Source organism: Bubalus kerabau, chromosome 10 (genome assembly GCF_029407905.1).
Source record: "Bubalus kerabau isolate K-KA32 ecotype Philippines breed swamp buffalo chromosome 10, PCC_UOA_SB_1v2, whole genome shotgun sequence".
In the NCBI taxonomy this organism is placed as follows: domain Eukaryota; kingdom Metazoa; phylum Chordata; class Mammalia; order Artiodactyla; family Bovidae; genus Bubalus; species Bubalus kerabau.
Window position 1 is genome coordinate 25,289,817 of NC_073633.1, and position 6,979 is coordinate 25,296,795.

Genomic DNA, 6,979 nt, shown 5'->3' on the forward strand with positions numbered 1-6,979 from the left:
TGTTCTCTCACTGTGCCTTTTATTCTTTTTTTTTTTGAATTTAGGTATAGGCTTCATGATGTTTACATTTTAAAATATTTCTTTATTTATTTGACTGCACTGGGTCTTCATTGTAGCATCTCTCGTTGTGGCATGTGGGCTCCAGAGTGCAGGGGCTCAACTGACCTGGGGCATGTGGGATCTCAGTGCCCTGACCAGATATCAAATCCGTGTCCCCTGCGTTGCAAGGCAAATCCTTAACTACTGGAAGTCCCCTGTAACCATATTCTTAAACACATCCCTCCGCAACTCGCAGTAACGTTTGTGGTGGAATCATTGTATTTTGGCTGCACCCTGTGGCTTGTGGAATCTTAGTTCTATGCCAGGGATTGAACCCAGGAACCCAGCAGTGAGTGCTGAGTCTTAACCACTGGACGGCCAGGGAATTCCCCTGGATGGGATCATTCACATATAACCCTGTGAACCAGACGAATCCAAGAGAGAGACGAAAGCATTACTGGGACCAGCTTTTGTTATTGGGTCAGCCTTTCTCAACAGGAGTTCCTAGAGAGAATGAAAGTCTATAGAACATTATTGGAGTGATTATTTTCTCTGGTCTCCCAAGGATGGCACATAGCTAGTACCATTCTGGAAGCATAAAAGATACAAGATAATTCATTGCATATAATAGATGCCTTAGGGCTTAGTTCTCTCATGGAACCCAGATTGAGAAGGGCTGCTCCAGGCCTATGTCCCAGTGACTCAAGCAACACCTGAGCTCCCTCCTTTTCTTGGCTGCCTCAGATGCCATAACCGACCCATAATGGCTCCCAGAGTCATGAGTTTTGGTGTTGTAGCCTACGTATAATTGAAGTTTAAGGAGAGACAGGCGGGTGGTAGTATGCTGAGTCATAACATTTTTAGATATGCTTTCTAGTGTGGGCTTCTCAGGTGGCTCAAATGGTAAAGAACCTGCCTGCCAGTGTAGGAGACATAAGAGACATGGGTTCAATCCCTGGGTTGAGACGAACCCCTGGAGGAGAGCACAGAAACCCACTCCAGTATTCTTGCCTGGAGAATCCCATGGAGAGAGGAGCCTGGCGGGCTACAGTCCATGGGGTTGCAAAGAGCTGGACACGACTGAAGTGACTTAGCATGAGTGCAAGTTCCAGTATTGACCTAGGGTAGGCAGTGAGCTGGAGGAGGACACAGATCCTCCTACTTTGCTCTCTCCCTCCTTCCATATGGGGAGCCCCTGCAAGGCACAGTGGCTCTGAATGGCTGTGCATTTCAGTGATGATTTTCCTCTACAGTGTGGAATTAGAAACCTCCATTTAAAAACACACTTTAGATCTGGTCAACAGTGATTTAAGTGGCACAAATGAAGAGAGTTTGCTTCCCACATCTGATGCATTAATCCAGACCTCATGATTTGGCAAGAGAAGTCAAAAATCAAAGTGTTGAGTAACTCTAGAATTCTTCAGGGTGGAGGAGTATATAGAGAGGATAAGAATGTCCCAAGCCCATCAAGGCACAGGTGGACACCTGTTAGGACAAAAGAGCACAGCAATCAACTGGACTGCTGGGGGCAGTGATGGGGTGGGAGGAGGCTCAGGAAATACTGAAATGTTAGCGTTTAAATCTTTGGGAAGGCATTTTCTCTAAGTTGGGCTTGGCCTGGACATTGCCTGACTTTGGTGTTTTGGTGGTTGCCAGGGGGAGGATACATTCCTCCACGATTCTAGTTTCTCCCTTGCCTGGACCAGGCAGAACTGAATTTTCCTGGACCCCTGTAGGGTGTCAGAATTACTCCATCTCTGCTTCTTTGCCACTACTATGCACTGAATCCTCCTTGAAACCCTTGATGTCCCTCTTTGGTGAGGGACCCTTTTCTTCCCTGCTGGATCCAGGAAGGGTGAGAGGTAGCATTAAAACTTGCTGTGCTGCAAATATCTCTCTTGGGACTGTGTCATTGTTTAAGGACCCATTGACTTAGGGTTTCTAGTGTCGCCTATGGAACTATAAAATTTATTCTTATTCTAGGTTAGGTCTCTCTGATATATGTTCTTATATACTTCTCTTTTGAAATGTTTATCATGCTACTGATTGTTTCATGTTGGTTTTCCCCAATAGACTGTGAGCTCCATGCTATCTGGAATGGAGCCGGTCTTGCCCACTGCAATATCCTTATTACCAAGTATAGCAGAATCATCCCGGGCATTTCAAAGAGGGAATTTCAAAGAGGGAATTTGAAACAGGAAATTGATTACACAGGACATGCACAGAGACGAGAAGCTGAATGCTACTACCACAAAGGCTTGAAGCACACAGGAGAGGGATGGTGTCACCAGAATCAGAGGCTGAGGCTGTCCCATGGTTGGGACTGGCAAGGACCCTGGAGGGAGGGGCTGGCTGATGGGGAACTGGAACCAGTATGGGAAAATGATGCTCAAAACAGAGAGAGATGGTCAGCAAAAAGAATCTGACTTCTCCTTACTTCTCAATCTCCAGTCTCTTGCTAGTGCCTCCCATTGGCCCTTCTTACTGGAAGATAGTTGGCAAAGATAAGCAGGAAACAGTTTTTAAGAGAAGGATGAGAAAGAAGCCTGAGAGCAAACAGGCAATGACTGATGCAGCATGAGCTAATGAATATTTGTAGCTTACATGAATACGCAAATAGATATGCATTAAGCACTGGCTGAACGATAATTTAAAGTTGTCACAACTCTCCCATTCAGAGCCTGTCAAAACAATTTCACCCCTCAGTTTTCTGCTACTAGTTGCCACAGATATCTTCTTGAGACGTGGGTTTGGACAATGCAAATTAAGAGTACTTGAAATTCAGAGGAGAGACAAGAGCTCTGAGGCTGGAGGCTTTGCCTGAAACACTTGAATTAAAATTTTTTTTCTTCTGCTGGGAGAACTCAAAATACTAGTAAAGATGTAGGTCATTTAACAGTACCCAGTTTGAAATCCATCCTTGAGTTTTCTTAAGACTCATATCTAACAGCTGCGGGATAATGTGCCTCAAAATGACACAAGGCACCGTTTTCAAAGCAAAGACCTACCCTGTCCCTTAGGTAGGCCCTTGGTTATTCAGGTCACTGGAGCTTTTTTAAAAATACAGAGAAGGCTGCAGTTCCACAGTGTGTCCACCAGAGGGCTGCAGGGCCTCCCCTTGCAGAGTCCAGACTGGGCTGAGACTTGGTGGCCCATCCAGGCCTTGGCTGCCTGTGGGGTCTATTCTAGGGTACCTCCTGTGTTGAGGTAGATCTGGGGGTGCAGAGGCTGCCCTGATTCCAGAGGGAGGAATTTCCTTTTCAGTTCTCTTATTTCCCCCTTTCACTGGTTCGTGTTACATTTAATAACAGTTGATTTTAAAAATTTACAAGTGGGGAAATCAAAATAGGCCTCTGTGTGTGTGTGTGTGAGCACATATGCACAGACACGTGTACATTTTGAAGGTGGGGTATCAGGAAGTGGGGATAATTCTGGTCACCAATTCATATGAACCTCTAGCTTAAGTATTATTTAATGTAGAAATTCAGAGCTGGAAAATGACCTTGGAAATAATTTAGTACTCCTTCATTTATAGCTAAGGAAATCAGTGCAACCTTTGCTACTTGCAAGATGCCTGGAAGGTTCGGAAACTTTAGGAATGAGGTTAATTAGTAGAGTTATTAAGGGGTTTGTGGCAAGATTTTATTTCAACATTCTACCCTTGCACTCCCTTTCCTAGGCTCAGCCTGAGTCTTGACAGCAGAACCAAAAAGCATTTTCCAGTTTTCTATTGAAAATGCTTGGCTCTCTGGTTTTAATCCCATCCTTTGTTGTTGAAGTTTTCCAGACTGTTGAACCAGAAGGAAGAAAGATCTGACATGGTAGGAAAATCATCCAGGAAGATGGTTGAGTAAGCAGAAACCCAATCAAACTCTTAATCACAGATTCTATCAAAATCAATCAGAAATTTTACTAAAGAATTTTCAGCAGTAGGGCAGAGATCAGTCACTAAGATAACTTAAGGGAGCATGTATTAAACAGGAAAAATTAATGTGGGCTCCCTGAAAAAGATTTTATCACTCCAAAAAGACCAAAGAGTGTACAGAAAACCGTATTTTAATTAATCCTGAAAAAGAGTAACCGTGGGGAACCACACAGAGAATTCAGAAACTGGTTGGAGCCTCTTTTCCAAGAAATGAAATGGACTGTACTTCCTCTCAAGTGAGTGAAGGTCAGAATGAAAAAGAATGAAAGTAACAATCATTGTGAAAGACAGACTAAAAATATTGTTTCAGCTGCACACAGCAGAAATGGCACTTAAATAAGAAGACAACCTGAGCAATATATCCAGAATTTTAAGAAACTGAGAAATGAAACATTTCAAGAAGGCAGATCTGGGGAATCAAGTTCAGTATTGCAATTTCTGAATACTTAGTTCTCTTGAATAAGCAATCAAAATCAAAGGCAAGAAATCAATAATTAAAGAAGCAATAATACATTTTTCCAGAACCAATAAGAGATTAGATTTGAAATAGAGAGGAGTCATATGGGCTAATAGAACGTGTATGAACATTTGAAGAGTGACTTCTGTTTATAAAACAGTTCTGTGCAATGACCAGACGGTTTTTATTCCTCATTTTGTTAATTACATTCATACGTCTTTCCTTTGGATCTTCCCAATAACTATATGAGGTGGACAGATATCATTAATCTCTCATTTTACTGATAGAAAATAACCTCTGAGAGGCTAAATAACTTACTAGGGATAAACTAGTTCTATCCCTAGTAAGTTAGAACTAGTGAGTGAAGAGTCCAAGGTTAAGTCCAGGTCTTGCTCTCCAAAGTGGGAGGGTCTTACACATTTTTTTTTAAAATAAATGCTTTATTATTATTTTTTTTTTAACATAGAGGAAGCTTGGTGGCAGATCTGTAGCCACTTGATGTTTTTATAACTAAGAATTATAGTTCAGGCTCTCTTTGCTGTAGAATGTAAAGGTGCACTAACACACGTATATGTAATTGTTAGGAAAATTAAGCTTAGTCACTAAAAGAAGACTCGCCATCTGAACTTTCTTCTGTGTTTTTTTCACCTTCACCATCAGGCACTGGATCATTTGGCCTCTCGGGAAAATCTGGGTCTAGTCCTTCCGATACCATTTTGTTTCTTATCGCCATCACTGGAGCGCCCACTTGAACCATTTTGAGATATCTGACATATCCTGGATCCTTGGCTACAGTTAAGAGATTTTCTGGTGTTACTTCACTTTGCTGTGGTCCAGAGTCCTGCAAACTGTTCCACTGTGATTGCTCTCAAGTGGCTTCAGAATGTGTTCCATTTGTGATCCTAGTGACATTTACAGGAGATGCTTCAATGTGACATCATGTAGGCCGGGATAGATGATAACGTTGCATCTAAAATATTGAGAGTTGTTTCAATCTGCTGGATACGAAGAGAAAGGTCTGCTAATTTCTTCTCACAAACTAGAAAAGCAGTTGAGGAACTGTACAGTGTGCAGCGCAAACTCGCTTAGAAATGCCACCGTTCTTTTCTGTTGAATAGCTGGCACCTTAGTCTATGCCTGAGCCCATGAGAGGAAGCCCATCCTCATCCATCTCCTCAGCGGGCACGGGACCCAGGGCTCACCCCCAAACCCCTCCCCAGCCCGGCCCGCCCAACCCGGTAATAGTGTCCCAACGCCTCTCCTAGTCCCCTCTTACACACATTTTAAACAATAAGGAAAATACACGTTTGATAACGAGCAGGAAGAGAAGGTACTTTTAAAAGAATGAAAATTAGAAAGATTATCGTCTTTTCTAGTAACAAAAAAAAAGAGCTTGGTGGATGTGGAGCTCTAACATCAAGAATGAGAGAGAGAGACAGAGACAGTTCGTTCTTGACCTTGCCAAACTGCCCTTCATGTGGGATGCAACAGACTCATAAGTTCTATAAGGTCTTAGAAATCCAACCAGTCACCTTATTCCAACTAGCCAGGGGACGGCTTCTAACGTAAGTCTGCCTTAAACACAGAGACCTGATATAGTTGCAGCTGAGGCACCTCTTGTACATTGACACACCATCATTGCCTGAAACTAAAAACCTGCTTAAAAAAATAAAGTCTACTAATTACTCCCATCTCTCCCCAGCAACAGTAGACTTGTGTATGTTGTGTAGGTATGTATGTGCAGCCATGTACTGCTGTGTGTTGTGGAGACAAGCAGCACTGTCTGGTGAGTGACTCTGACACTGGGCTCCTGTCTCTCTAAGTTGCCTGGCAGTGAGCCAGCTCTAAGACTCAATGTCCCCCCTGAAGTTTCCAGGGTCTGGAAACTGAGGCATCAGAGAATCCCCCTCGACAGTGGGCGCCTACGATGAGAACTGCTTGGTGTGCATGTGAAAGTTGCTCAGTTATGTCCAACTCTTTTCAACCCCATGGACTGTGGCCCACCAGGCTCTTCTGTCCATGGAATTCCCCAGGCAAGAATATTGGAGTGGGTAGCCATTCCCTTCTCCAGGGGATCTTCCCAACCCAGTGATCAAACCCCGGATCTCCTGCATTATAGGCAGATTCTTTATCTGAGCCACCAGGGAGGGAAGGCCTTGGTGTGCATAAAGAAAATGTTTGGTGTGCATAAATAAAATGTTTAATCCCTCATGTGAGGACGCTTTTATACACATCTCATAAAACAGAGGGATACCAGGGGTGGGTCAAGCCCTCTGGGGGTCTTCTCAGCACATGTCTTTCACTGGGCCCCAGCACATCTCTCTACAGGACATGGGAGGGACCCTGGGCCCCGCTGATCCTGCTCCTGTGAGTCCCACTCACACCAAGGGACACCAGCTGGTGTGTATCCTGAGCCCTTCACAGAGCAGCTGTGCTGTCTTGGTTCAGATCCTGAAGAAATAAACGATTTCTGTAGCTAAGAGGACAAACCCTGTCCTGTGACTTGAAGAGAGGAAGTCCATTTCAGCTAGCAGAAGAGAATTTTCTGTTTCATCTCA

General features: G+C 43.7%; 1 pseudogene; it reads right to left on the reverse strand.

Annotated features, from left to right (window-relative positions):
• Nucleotides 1–5,016: 5,016 nt before the first annotated feature.
• On the reverse strand, nt 5,017–5,592 carry LOC129620425 (WASH complex subunit 3-like; annotated as a pseudogene).
• Nucleotides 5,593–6,979: the final 1,387 nt, after the last annotated feature.